Genomic DNA, 14,028 nt, shown 5'->3' on the forward strand with positions numbered 1-14,028 from the left:
CCAGGCTCCGCTTAGAAAAAACTCAATTTGGAATCTATCTATTCTATGATTACTACTACTTGTATCATATTCGATTTATCAATAGCATTGATAGAAAACTTTTAATCAATCGAGTAATATGAAGTAAATTGAAAAAAAAAAAGAAGTCGTAGCAAAAAGCCATGCTATTGGGGCATTTGTCCTATATGTGCAAATCCAAATCGGGCAGATCTTGACTCGGAGTAGAGCATAAACCTAAAAGAATTGAAGAAGACCATTTTGGAACAAGAAAATGACATCGGAATTGAAATTGAATCTCGATGAAACAATATATCAATGAAAAGTTAGTTCGATAAATTGAAAATTTAATGAATTGTTTTTTTATTTATTGAAATTTATAGTATAGATAAACGACCGCGGGCCAAAGGACAAAACTCATCCATTTTGAAAAAAAAAATGGAAGGTAAGAAAAAGCCCCTTCATTAGAAGTTAGAAAGAGTCCTCTAAAGAAGGCTAAAATCTAAACATTGATTCTTTTTTCGCTATTTTTTTTGAACCGTATGCATCAAAAGGTGCCCGTACGGTTCTTAAGGGATACAATTTTATCCTAATCAACCGACTTTATCGAGAAAGATTACTTTTTTTAGGCCAAGAGGTTGATAGTGATATTTCGAATCAACTTATTAGTCTTATGGTATATCTCAGTATGGAGGATGATACCAAAGATCTGTATTTATTTTATAAACTCTCCCGGTGGAGGGGTAATAAGCGGATTAGGTATTTATGATACTATGCAATTTGTGCAACCAGATGTACAGACAATATGCATGGGATTAGCCGCTTCAATGGGATCTTTTATTCTAGTCGGAGGAGAAATTACCAAAACGTCTAGCATTCCCGCACGCTCGGCGCCAATGAGTTTTTTTTAGACAAAAAGAAAACTATGCCTTCGCCATATAAAATATTAAGTAATAATAGCATGGCACTTTGAATTCGATATGAGAATTTTTTTTTTCTAAACCATTAGGTTATGTATCGAAAGAGTAGTATGAGATAAAAGGCATTTCCGATTGTAGGCTGATTTATCGCGGAGGCCTCTTTCAGCGTCACAAACTTTTTTGTTTTCACGACGGAAGACTCTTAACAATATTTCTGTTATGAAAGACTACGAAATATTTATTTTTAAGAAAAAAAATAAAAAAAAGAAAACTTTGGGATTGCTGAATAACAAACGAAATCATAAAGCAACGGAACCATCATAGTATTTTGAAATTACTAAAAAAAAGGAAGGGTGGTTATTGGATCATTTACTGCTCTGGGTCTGCTAGATCCTATATTTTCTATTCCTTCGCTGGAAGGTAAAAATGAATTCCATTGTGGAGCCGTATGCACTGCACAAAGGATGCCTGTACGGTTGTTAATCCTATCTTTTTTTTATTATCTTTGACTCATCATGATAATGATGTAAGATAGAGAAAACCATTTATTAAATCATCAGGGTAATGATCCATCAACCTGCTAGTTCTTTTTATGAGGCACAAACGGTAGAATTTATCCTGGAAGCGAAAGAACTACTGAGGCTGCGCGAAATCCTCACAAGGGTTTATGTACAAAGAACAGGCAAACCCTTATGGGTTATATCCGAAGACATGGAAAGGGATGTTTTTATGTCAGCAACAGAAGCCCAAGCTCATGGAATTGTTGATCTTGTAGCGGTTGAATAACAAATAGCAGGTATTTCACGCAAAAATCCGAAATTTTCGATTTTCTCTTTTTACCGGGGTTAATATATTACTATTAATCATATTAATTATTAATATCGAATATAGAAGTAATTCATAATCATCCGGTTAGGATTGATCTAAACCAACTCATTATGTATACAATTCAACATGCCAACTATTAAACAACTTATTAGAAACACAAGACAGCCAATCAGAAATGTCACCAAATCGCCCGCCCTTCGGGGATGCCCTCAGCGTCGAGGAACATGTACTAGGGTGTATGTGCGACTCGTTTAGACCATGGACCGGGACAAAAGAAAGTACAAAATTTTTCCCGTATCAGTTATAAGTACAGTGAATAGGATAGAATGAATGGAAGAAATCCGTTCACTACCGAAAATAAATAAACAAAGATTTATCGTATCCTTTTATTGTGTATCAAATTTATGGTTTCTATTGGTGCAAATCCAATCATCTCTATTTTCAATTTTAGATGAGAAAGAATTCCCCATTGGTAACAAATGCTTATCCATTAAGCAGAGGAAATCCTATTTAACAGAAGGATTATAGCCTTATTCTTCCAAGAACGGACTAAGAGGGTCAGCTACCCCCAACCAATCTTCATAATTAAATACCGTTACTGTATAGGTAGATCTCGTTGTGAAAGACCGATTACTAGATAATTCATGGGTAGAGCCAAAGAGGGGTGAACTGTACAAGTTAACAATAACATTGATGAAATAAAAGAAGGAGCTCCGGTGTATAGAGAGGACCTCACCGTTTAAGAAGTAACCATAGAAACGAAGGAACCCACTATTTCTTTATCCATTTCTATTTTTATTTATTTACTCTATTTTTGTTTTTTATACCTAGTAAAAATACTATTTCGTATTTTGGGGTGATTAGAACAAAAAAAGAAATAGTGGTCGGGAAGGTTATAGTAGCAAAAGCCATTGGAATTTTTATTTTATACATTGGAAAAATACGTTTTGTTATTAATAGACTAGGAAAGGGAGAAAGGAATAACTGAAAGAAAGGAAATCCATTAGTTATTCATCAAAGTTTCATTTATTCAATGACTAGAATTAAACGAGGATATATAGCTCGGAGACGTAGAACAAAAATTCGTTTATTTGCATCAAGCTTTCGAGGGGCTCATTCAAGACTTACTCGAACTATTACTCAACAGAAAATAAGAGCTTTGGCTTCAGCTTATCGGGATAGAGGTAGGCAAAAAAGAAATTTTCGACAGTTGTGGATCGCTCGAATAAATGCAGTAATTCGATCTAATAAGGTAGACTACAGTTTATAGTAGATTCATACACAATCTGTACAAGAGGCAGTTGCTTCTTAATCGTAAAATACTTGCCCAAATCGCGATATTAAAATAGAAATTGTCTTTATATGATTTCCAATGAGATCATAAAATACGAAGATTGCAAAGAATCCAGCGGAATGCTTAAAATGGAGTTCTCTGGAGAATGAACTCCGAGAAGGTAGAGTAGAAATTAGTATGATAAAATATGATAAAGTGGTCAAAATGAGCAAATATGTTCAATAAAAAAAAAACGATTTATTCTTCTTCCACTATTCTTTCTTTTTCTTACGACACGACAATCGAATCTAGATTTTCGGATTTTTCGAACAAAGAATCAATCTGCGGTTGAGTTTGGATTAGAATTTTAATTCAATTAAAGAGTAAGCTAAGTCTATTTATTCCTGGTTCTAAGACCAATAGTTCTAGCGGTCGACTCGCTTCTTTCAAATTGTTTCTCATTATTAGAAAAGGTAACAAAGATAAAATACGAGCTTGTTTTATAGCAATAGTAATTAAGCGTTGCTGTTTTAAGGTCAATCTATTTACCCGTCTAGATAATATTTTTCCTTGTTCACTAATAAATCGACTAATTAAACTCATGTTTCTATAATCAATTCGATCCCCCGATGGAATCGGGGGCAAACGCCTACGAAAAGATCGTTTGGATTTAAGAAAGAGTCGCTTGGATTTATCCATGGTTTTTTTATTCCTTATCCCGAAAATCCTATTTCTTAATTCTAAATCATTTAGATCCGATCGAAATAGGATTTGGTTTGTTTATATTTAAATCTAAAATATGTCTAATATATGTAATTTTTCATCTTCCTTGGATTGGAAAAGGGTGACACACAGCCGATCGGTTCGATCTATTTCTTTATCTCCCCATGAATCGTATGTTTGTAACACCGGGGACAGAATTTTCTCAATTCCAATCGACTAGGCGTATTGTGTCGATTCTTTTGAGTAATATATCTGGAAATCCCTATTGATTCCTTATTAACACCGTTTCGAACACAACGAGTACATTCCAAAATAACAGTTACTCGGGCATCTTTACCCTTGGCCATGAACCTCCCTTGGATTTTTGATTCACGCAACTCTTCCATTTTCCGATCCAAAATGAAGAAAAAAAGAAAAATTGGTAACTCGAAATAAAATTATGAAAGATTTCGTTACAATCAAATATTAAAATATAGTAATACAATAATTTCTAAATTTAGAATCGCAGGTACAGTTTTTCATTTAAGTATTTTGTATGATATTGTTGCCCTAGCCATCACATTTTCATTTTCGTTCTCACTCTTTTATTAATTAAATTTGAACCTGGCGCCGCGTCCGAGTTTGACTGAGGTTGAATCCATTTTGATTCTTTCTAACTTATTCTAAGTCTAAAAACTCTAAAAAAAAGAAGGGGGAAGGGGATTAGTCAAAGATATTTGATTGTTTTTCTAATCTTCTTCACCCCTTCCCAAGTCAATAACTAGAATGAAAAAAACGGGAATACCAACGCATCCGGGAATAAACGATTGATCTCGATTAATAGACCCGCTAAAGCCCCGAACCATATAGTACTTACTACCGGTGCCACGGAGAGATATGTTTTTAGATCTCGCATTGAAAACCCTCCTACTTTATAGTAATTTGTAATACATACTGGTATTACATACCATCAAATGTATATATAGTTAATAACCGCTTGTATTGTCCGCGGAATTCCTAATTCAAATTGAAATGTACAACAGTTCAATTCGGTAGATATTCCCTTTTTTATTAAAAAAAATATGTAGCTTTCCGCCCCACCCCAAATATTCATTTTTCTTTACGGCGGATTTAATATTTATTATTTCATACGTATATAAGTCTTTTTATTATTTTTATTATATTTTATATATGATATGAGACAAAAAAGAAGAAATGGCAAGATAATTTGTGTATACCAATGGAGGAAATAAATAAAAAATGTGGAAAACAAGACAGGGATTCTCTACAATAACACTGTAGACCAATTGAAAGGGATGTAGCGCAGCTTGGTAGCGCGTTTGTTTTGGGTACAAAATGTCACGGGTTCAAATCCTGTCATCCCTACCTATTACTTATCTTCTGAACAGTAACGAGGAATCAATTGAGATCCATAAAAATTGAACATACATATATCGAATCAATCTTTTTTTATTTAATTTTATGATATTCTCTATGATAATATATGTATCGAAGATATATTCGGGTTGCTTTTAGTTTGATAATAAAACGCTCTTAGTTCAGTTCGGTAGAACGCGGGTCTCCAAAACCCGATGTCGTAGGTTCAAATCCTATAGAGCGTGATTCGATTCTTGTTGTTGTTAAATCAAAATGATACTGAAATAATTCAACAGAAATCAAAATTTTACCTCCTATAAAGCAAGTAGGGGGTCAATCAAAAAAAAGAACTGTTAATTAATCAAAGGTCCAACTGATCCCCCCGTCTGTATTGTAAATATGCGGTCACAAATAATCCAGCCAAAGTAATAGGAATTAGACCTAATACGATTCCAAATAGAAAAACTTCAATCATTTCAATTTAGTTGAACGAGGAAAAGGAGAGGTAATATCTATCCTTAAAATATTAATCGGTATTGCCCATGAATCTCAATGACCAAGAATTCGAAATTGAATTGACAAGGTAAAGAACTCTACAATATATAGAATATATTGAATAACACCGAAATCTTTCTTTTTTTTGAATTGTGCATTCAATGAATTTTAATCAAATAAGTCGTATCTTGTTCAGACCGATAAATAGAGCTGAGGTTATAGTTAAAACTGCTAGTAGAAAACCGAAATAACTAGTGATAGTAGGCATGACGAGGCTAAATGAAATACGTTATTTTTATCCATATGTTTATAAAGCACTTCCCTAAGTTTCTATTTTTGAAAGATACGCGGATGGATAAGTAAAAATACTAATTGAAAAAATATATTCAATTGAAAGTTTTTGATTCATCTATTATTATGATTATAGATGATACTAACAAAAATCTTGTGACATAGGTAAGAAATCAATTCATCATCTGTCTCTCTATCCCGCAATTCGGAATCAAGGGATTCATTGAACAACTCTTGAGTTTTCAAAACAAATATTCTTATTATAAAGAATTTATAAACAATAATTTAATATATAAATCTAGTAAATATATAAATCTATTAAATGGATTCTAAATAATTAGAAAGAAAAAAAAAAAAAAAAAAGAAAAATAATAAATAAACTATGTTGTGTAACTTGATTCCAAAAATGAAATGCTCTTTGAATCGCTGAAGAATGAATGACCTTATAATGCCCTTTATTTATGAAATTGTATTCCCACTAATTAGATTTTATGTAGTGGGTTCATTTCCATAAAATCTTTTTTAAAAAGAAAAAAAGTATCGCACGATCAGATCACTCGAAACTAGGTTCTCCATTTATTCTTATTCTTTCCATATTAAAAACATTCTTCTAATTAGTTGAAGAACGATCGTTTGAGTCTAATATAAAACAATAATGCGTGCATTACGAATATTTATTATTCTTCTATTCGTTGTTCTGTTTCGTTCATCGAATCCTATGTACTACTGTTACTTGTTACTGGACGACTAACCAATTCCTTAAAATAAAAAAAGATTCAAACAAAAATATAACTACAAACACAAAAGAAATATTTCGAGATTTCACGTCTAATTTCATTGAATTTTGGGACTATTAGAATCTGCTTCCTAAATTATTATAAACCAACCAGTCGGATTCACATTTTACCCAATCTTCGCTTTCTAGCCCGAAGCCAATAACCGATAGAATCCTTAATACTACAGACAGGCATTTTCAGAATTTTCTATTGAATGAATGGTATATGATTCTACATCGACAAGCAGCAAGAAAAGAAGAAACAAATTATATTATTTAGTTTTAGTGCTTCATTTTGATACTTATTGTGAAATTGCGTTGCTGCGTCAGAAGAAGGATAGCTATACTGATTCGGTATACTCTAAAAACACCCTCGGTACAATATTGACGATCTTACAAAGATAAAATTTCAGTTAATTTCCATTTACTGATCTCATCTTTTACGGAATCGATCCCCCTTTTGACTGTACAAGAATATGTGGAGCTCGGCATGTCTGGAAGCACAGGAGAACGTTCTTTTGCTGATATTATCACCAGTATTCGATACTGGGTCATTCATAGCATTACTATACCTTCTCTATTCATTGCAGGTTGGTTATTCGTCAGCACGGGTTTAGCTTACGATGTTTTTGGAAGCCCTCGTCCAAATGAGTATTTTACAGAGAGCCGACAAGGAATTCCATTAATAACTGGCCGTTTTGATTCTTTGGAACAACTCGATGAATTTAGTAGATCTTTTTAGGAGGACCAAATGACTATCGATAAAACTTATCCTATTTTTACAGTGCGATGGTTAACTGTTCACGGACTAGCTGTACCTACCGTTTCTTTTTTAGGGTCAATATCAGCAATGCAATTCATCCAACGATAAACCTAATCCGAATTATAGAGCTATGACACAATCAAATCCGAACGAACAAAATGTTGAATTGAATCGTACCAGTCTTTACTGGGGGTTATTACTCATTTTTGTACTTGCTGTTTTATTTTCCAATTATTTCTTCAATTAAATAAAAGAAAATACTAAATAATAGTACGAATTATCTTATCCCATTCGGAAGGATATCATCTCATAATTATCTATGACTGTTTCTGTCTCTAGCACGACCACTTGATGAAATGGGGAGGGAAGTGGGACAAATGGCCGAGACTACTGGAAGGATTCCTCTTTGGATAATCGGTACTGTAACTGGTATTCCTGTGATCGGTTTAGTTGGTATTTTCTTTTATGGTTCATATTCCGGCTTAGGTTCATCTCTGTAATAATCGGATGAACTGAGTTGGAGACATGAAAGCGTAAGAACTCAACAGGATCCCCCTCAAATCAGAAAAAAAGAGGGGGTAGGTCCCGTTGAGCTCTTACTAATTAGAATTAGACTAATTTATTCATATAAATGAAAAAATGGATCTTTCCTATTTTTTCAAAAAACTTCATTTCTTTCTGATTCTGAATTGCTTCAAAAAAAAAATTGATTCAGACCATCTCTTTCGCGATCGTATCGGTCGATACTTTCATTTCAAAGCGAAAAAAAGAAAGAGAGAATCACTCGATTCCCTCTTTCTGGATGATACAATCCCAATATAACAATATTATATTTCTATCGATCAGATATCACAAACCCTTTAAATAGATTAAAATATACTAATAGAATTTTCTATAGTTATTTTAATATAAAATAGAATTGAAAAATTCATTGAATTTGTTCACTACTTATGTAATAAATCGAAAAAAAGGTTCTGATAAACCGGGAAAAATTGAAACTAAGAATAGAGATCTTTGACGAACGGGATCAAGAATAATTCATTAGTTTATTATTTCGACACCAGAACAAGAAAAGGAATTTTTCTGGTATCGAATACTAGAAAGATGCATAATTCCTTCTAGAATCCTTTGTTCCCTTCATTTTTTTTCTATTCTCCATTTACTTATCTTATTTTTAATATCTACTCTATTTTTATTCTATTAGAATAAAAATAGACACATTCAATGACATTTCAATCTGGCACCAGTGACATAATAATCATAATAATACCGCTCCTATTTGTATTGTAAAAAACAAAGAAATAAAGAAGAGGTAAAATAGTCTTCCTGACAATATAATATCCATACTATGACTAGTAATGCGGTACAAGTAATTACCGAAATAGGGTCGAAAAAGAATAAAAAAAAAAACAAGGGAAAAAGTTTTTCATAATTTTTTGATCATACATAATTAAATTATAGAATTGCCAACAAGAATTTGGTTTTTTTTACGAACTTTATTTGATAAATCCCCAGATTTAGAAATTCATTTCGGACAATTGAACCTTCTCAAACTGTTTCTTTTTAAGAACTAAAAAGATTTGTGCCAAAATAACAGATGCAAAAAAGAACAAAAGGCCTTGGACACGTAATGGATCTTGAAGGACGATTTCCGCATCTCCCTGACCAAATCCTCCCACATTAGGATTACTCGTTAATGGTTGATCAAGTTTGATGGATTCGCCCTCTGAAACAAGAAGTTCTGGTCCTGGAGGGATAATATCAACCACTTGACGCCCATTCGCTGCATCCACTATGGTTATTTCATATCCTCCTTTTTCTTTTCGTATTATTTTGCTTACTATCCCTGCTGCTGTAGCATTATAAACATTATTATTACTCTTACTCCCGTCGGGATAAATCTGACCCCTTCCCCTGTTCCCGCCTACGTATATGGGATATTTTAAGAAGTGAACATCTTTCTTAGTCGCAGGGTCCGGGGAAAGAATAGGAAAGGTGATTTCACTATATTTCTGACCAGGAACAGGACCTATCACAAGAATATTTTTTTTAGTGGGACGATAGCTCTGAAAAGAAAGATTGCCCATCTTTTCTTTAATCTCGGGAGAAATACGATCGGGGGGGGCTAATTCAAACCCCTCGGGTAAAATAAGAACAGCCCCCCACATTCAAACCACCCTTTTTACCATTCGCAAGAACTTGTTTCAGTTGCATATCATAAGGAATTCGAACAACTGCTTCAAATACAGTATCAGGAAGTACCGCTTGTGGAACCTCGATATCCACGGGCTTATTAGCTAAATGGCAGTTGGCGCAGACAATACGGCCGGTTGCTTCTCGTGGATTTTCATAACCCTGTTGTGCAAAAATGGGATATGCATTTGAAACGGGTGCCCAAGTTATTATATATATCATGAGTGATACGGAAATAGATCGAGTAATCTCTTCCTTTATCGAAGAAAAGGTATTTCTAGTTTGCATGGTCCAATCATTGAGCCCAAAAATTTCTACAATAAAATTAGGTAGGTCCCTAGTATAGTTCCCTATCCATGATTCTGCTATTTACTGAAATAAAGTTACTCGAATATAGGAGGCATCCTTCGCGATGGGTAGAAGGAATAAGTACAATTTTGAATGTTTTACTTATGTACAAAGTAACAAACATTATATTTTTCAGTCATTCATTGAATGATAAATCACTACAAGTGAGGGAGATACACGATTTAAATAACGGAAGATCCAATATTTTAAAATTGTGTCAAGAATGACTGGAAAAGTGGAAACAAGACCGGATATAATTTGATCGTTATGAGAAAATCCAAAATCTTTGTAGACAGAACCAATCATTAGTTCCCAACCATGGGGTGAATGAAATCCTATACATAAATCAGTTAATAAAAGAATAGAAAAAGCTTTTATTGTGTCGCTTAAGTTATATAGGAACTCTTGAACCCAAGAGTTAAGAATAACAAGTTCTTCATTACCAAGAATAGAATAACCACTTAGAATAACGAAACAGATTATATTTGTCGAGAAGTGCAAAATCATATGGATACGATCCTCATTGTGCATCTTGATCAATTGGATCGTTTCTTTGTAGATTCCGATACGAAGCTTTTGTAGATGTGTTTCTGGGTATTCCTTTAGCATTTCGTCCAAGAGAAAGAGTTCCTCTAATTCTAGAACTTTTTTTATAATACTCTTTTCTTGAATATCATTCAAAAAAATTTCGGATTGACCAGTATTCCACCAATTAGTAACCCAAGATTCTAGGCTTTTATTAAATGAAAGAGAGATCCACCAGGGCAAAAATACTATAGATGCAAGATATAGAAGGGGAATGAATGCTTTCTTTTTTTCCATTTTTTCGTCTTTTATTTTTTAATGAACTCACTTCATTCGTTAACTCTCTACACTACTAATATTTATATCAAACATAAGTTCTATTACAAGTCATATGCATACTATTATGAATCCATTCCCTGTTTTTTAGTTTTTGATTTGTGATTTATTAGTTAATCCTTGAATTTCGAAATAATACAGAAAGAAAATAACAAAGAATCCACTTTTTTTTGTTACTGTGCAGTTGATTTACATACGGATCAAAATTTCGGACAAAGAAAGTTTTCTGGCTGTTCCGTATACGTCTGCTTTGGGTCAAATGAGCATTCTGAAGAAATTCCAGTTAAGTTATTATACTATTACTATGGTCTATAAAAAAGACTATTCTTTCATTTCAGTTTTATCCCTCTTGCTACGAACAAAATTCATTCTGAACTTCATTTTTCAAAAAACTTCAATTGGTACACGCAAGAAATAGGCCAATTCGGCAGCCTTTTGCTCAATTTCTCGTGGGGTCAGATTCTGATCGGTACGCGTCAAGGGAATGGCCCCTTGGCCTCTTATTTCCATATAAAGGACACGACGTGCATAAATACCCTCTTTAACTTCTATTCTGATGGACTGAATGTCTTTCATAAGGAATCGTAGGAAGATTCGACGATTTTTTCCAGGAAACCCCCAACGAAAAATAGACACTATTTCTTCTTTTCTATCGAATCGATCATAACCGCTACCTACATTCCACAAAATTGTGCACCACAAATAGGAGCTAATAAAGAGACCGGCAATCCCATAGAAAGACATTACGATCCCCTGTGGAAAAAAAATTATTTGCTGAGACGGAAATAAAGCTATCAAATCCCTACCAAGATAACTGGAAGTTCCAACCAATAAAAACCCTAATGAACCTAAAAAAAGGATAAAGGCCCAGCAGAAATTGCTGATTTTTCGAGATCCTCTTATAAATTCTATCCATATACGTTCTGATCGCCAATTCATACTAGATCTCGTTGCATTTTATTGGAATTAAGAGAATCAAAAAAAATCTATTTTACTTTTTTTGTTTCCGAAGTAACTCTAATCAACTAGCACTATTTTGATGTGAACCTTTACTTTAGATCTAAGTAATTCATCGAATTACTTAGATCTAAAATAATAACATCACCTTTATATGATTCCCTATAGATACCTACATCCATATAGGTATATTGATTTTATATCTCAAACATTTGTCGCCCGATCTCTTATCTATTTTCTATTTTGAAACTTATCTATTTTCTATTTTGAAATACTTCTAATTGATTTCCTCAGATATCATGTTTACGTATGTATAATCGCTTATGTTTGGAGTAAGCCACATGTTAGATTCTAGTCTACTAAATAGATAGCTGTGTTATCGTCAAAGTCTAAGTTTTGAAAAAAAAAAATAGACAGCATATTTAAAAAATCTTGTTTTTTTGAACATGAAGAAATAAAGAAGCCATTGCAATTGCCGGAAATACTAGGCCCACTAAAGGCACAAAAATAGAGGGTAAGGTGGTGAGAGTTGTCATAGAATGGATACCTCGACTTAATATTTTCATTGTTATATTAATAGTTTTACCTGTTATTTATTGATTGTTATAAAAGGTATCTTATAATTATACTAATTCAATATATAATTATACTAAGTAATATCTACGTGAGTATATATAGAAAAGGAATGAGGAATGTCGAATTAAATAAATGGACTTACTCATCTTTCGACATGAGATATATGTATCATAATAGACGTTTGCATTATTTTAGTTATTATCTTGTCTTAGCATTTTTTTTTAATAAAATTTCATAAAGATTTTCGTACAAATTCCCAAAAAGGTAGTTATAATCCGATCCAACAACAAGGATTCTTAGTAAAACTAGAGATCCGCTAGAGATGTAGAAAGATGCAAGACTCTATGCCGCTATTTGCTATAGTTGAAGTATATATACACATGTAATGTTAAGAAGGGAGCATGAAATTCATTTTCTTCCCCGTGCCAAATTTTGCGGAAGAAATAAAAAAAAAAAGAATTCATTTTTTAAGTTAAGTAAGGCTTTACTTGATTGAATTTTGATTCGAGGGAACGAAAGCGTGGAGCTGAAATAACTCACTCACAACACCTTTTAAAGGATTACGTGGTACGATTAGATCGAATAAGCCCTTATCGAATAAAGATTCAGCCTCCTGTGAACCCTCAGGGACTGCCTTATTCAATGTTTGTTCAATTACTCTTTTACCCGCAAATGCGATGTAGGCATTCGGTTCGGCAATAATGATATCCCCCAACATACCAAAACTAGCTGTCACCCCACCAGTAGTAGGAGATGTAAGGATTGCTACATAGAATAATTTTTTATTTGATTGATAATCATATAAAGCGGAAGATATTTTTGCCATTTGCATCAAGCTCAAACTTCCTTCTTGCATGCGTGCTCCTCCCGAAGCACACACTAAAATAAGAGGTAAAAATTGATTGGTAGCATACTCGATCAAACGGGTGATTTTCTCTCCTACTACGGATCCCATACTACCCCCTATAAACTGAAAATCCATAACCCCAATTGCTACTGGAATATCATTTAATTTACCTGTGCCTGTTTGAATAGCCTCAGTTAATCCTGTCTTTCTTTGATAAGAAGAAAGACGATCTTTATAAGTATAAAGTTGATTCTCCGAATCAAATTGAATGGGATCCAAAGAGACCATGTCTTCATCCATAGGGTCCCAAGTACCTGGATCAATCAAAAGTTCGATTCTATCTGAACTACTCATTTTCAAATGGTATCCACATTGTTGACAAATATTCATTTTTGATTTAAAAATTTTCTTATAATTTAATCCATAACAATTTTCGCATTGAACCCACAAATGCCTGTATTTTTTAGTTAGATCTAGATCATTAGAACGTTCTGTTGTAGTTAAATTTTTTCTATGCGTGCTAGTTCTTATACTGAAACTCTCACTTTGACTACTATTTCCACCTTCAGCACAAATAGAACTATAAATGTAACTGTCACTGTAATTGTGACTACCACTTAAAATGTAACTATCAATACAGATTTGAGTCCAAAGATAACTGTCAATGCAACTATTAATGTGATTATTCCAACTATATTTAGTATCATACATGTACTGATCATAGTGGGAATCATCACTCTTAGATACATTATTTTGATAAGTAGAGTTCCGAAAACTATAAAAAGAACTTTCTAGTTCACTTACAAAAGAAGGATCATTGTCAAT

At 33.2% G+C, this 14,028-nt stretch overlaps 2 non-coding genes across 2 annotated transcripts; both read left to right on the forward strand.

Annotated features, from left to right (window-relative positions):
- The first annotated feature begins 5,032 nt into the window (after window positions 1-5,032).
- Window positions 5,033-5,106, forward strand: TRNAP-UGG (transfer RNA proline (anticodon UGG)). Its single transcript has one exon. It is a non-coding gene; the product is annotated as a tRNA-Pro (tRNA).
- Window positions 5,107-5,268: 162 nt separating this feature from the next.
- TRNAW-CCA (transfer RNA tryptophan (anticodon CCA)) lies at window positions 5,269-5,342 on the forward strand. The gene has a single exon. It is a non-coding gene; the product is annotated as a tRNA-Trp (tRNA).
- The last annotated feature ends 8,686 nt before the right edge of the window (window positions 5,343-14,028 follow it).

This window comes from Cucumis melo, unplaced genomic scaffold, assembly GCF_025177605.1.
Source record: "Cucumis melo cultivar AY unplaced genomic scaffold, USDA_Cmelo_AY_1.0 utg000811l, whole genome shotgun sequence".
Classification (NCBI taxonomy): Eukaryota; Viridiplantae; Streptophyta; class Magnoliopsida; order Cucurbitales; family Cucurbitaceae; genus Cucumis; species Cucumis melo.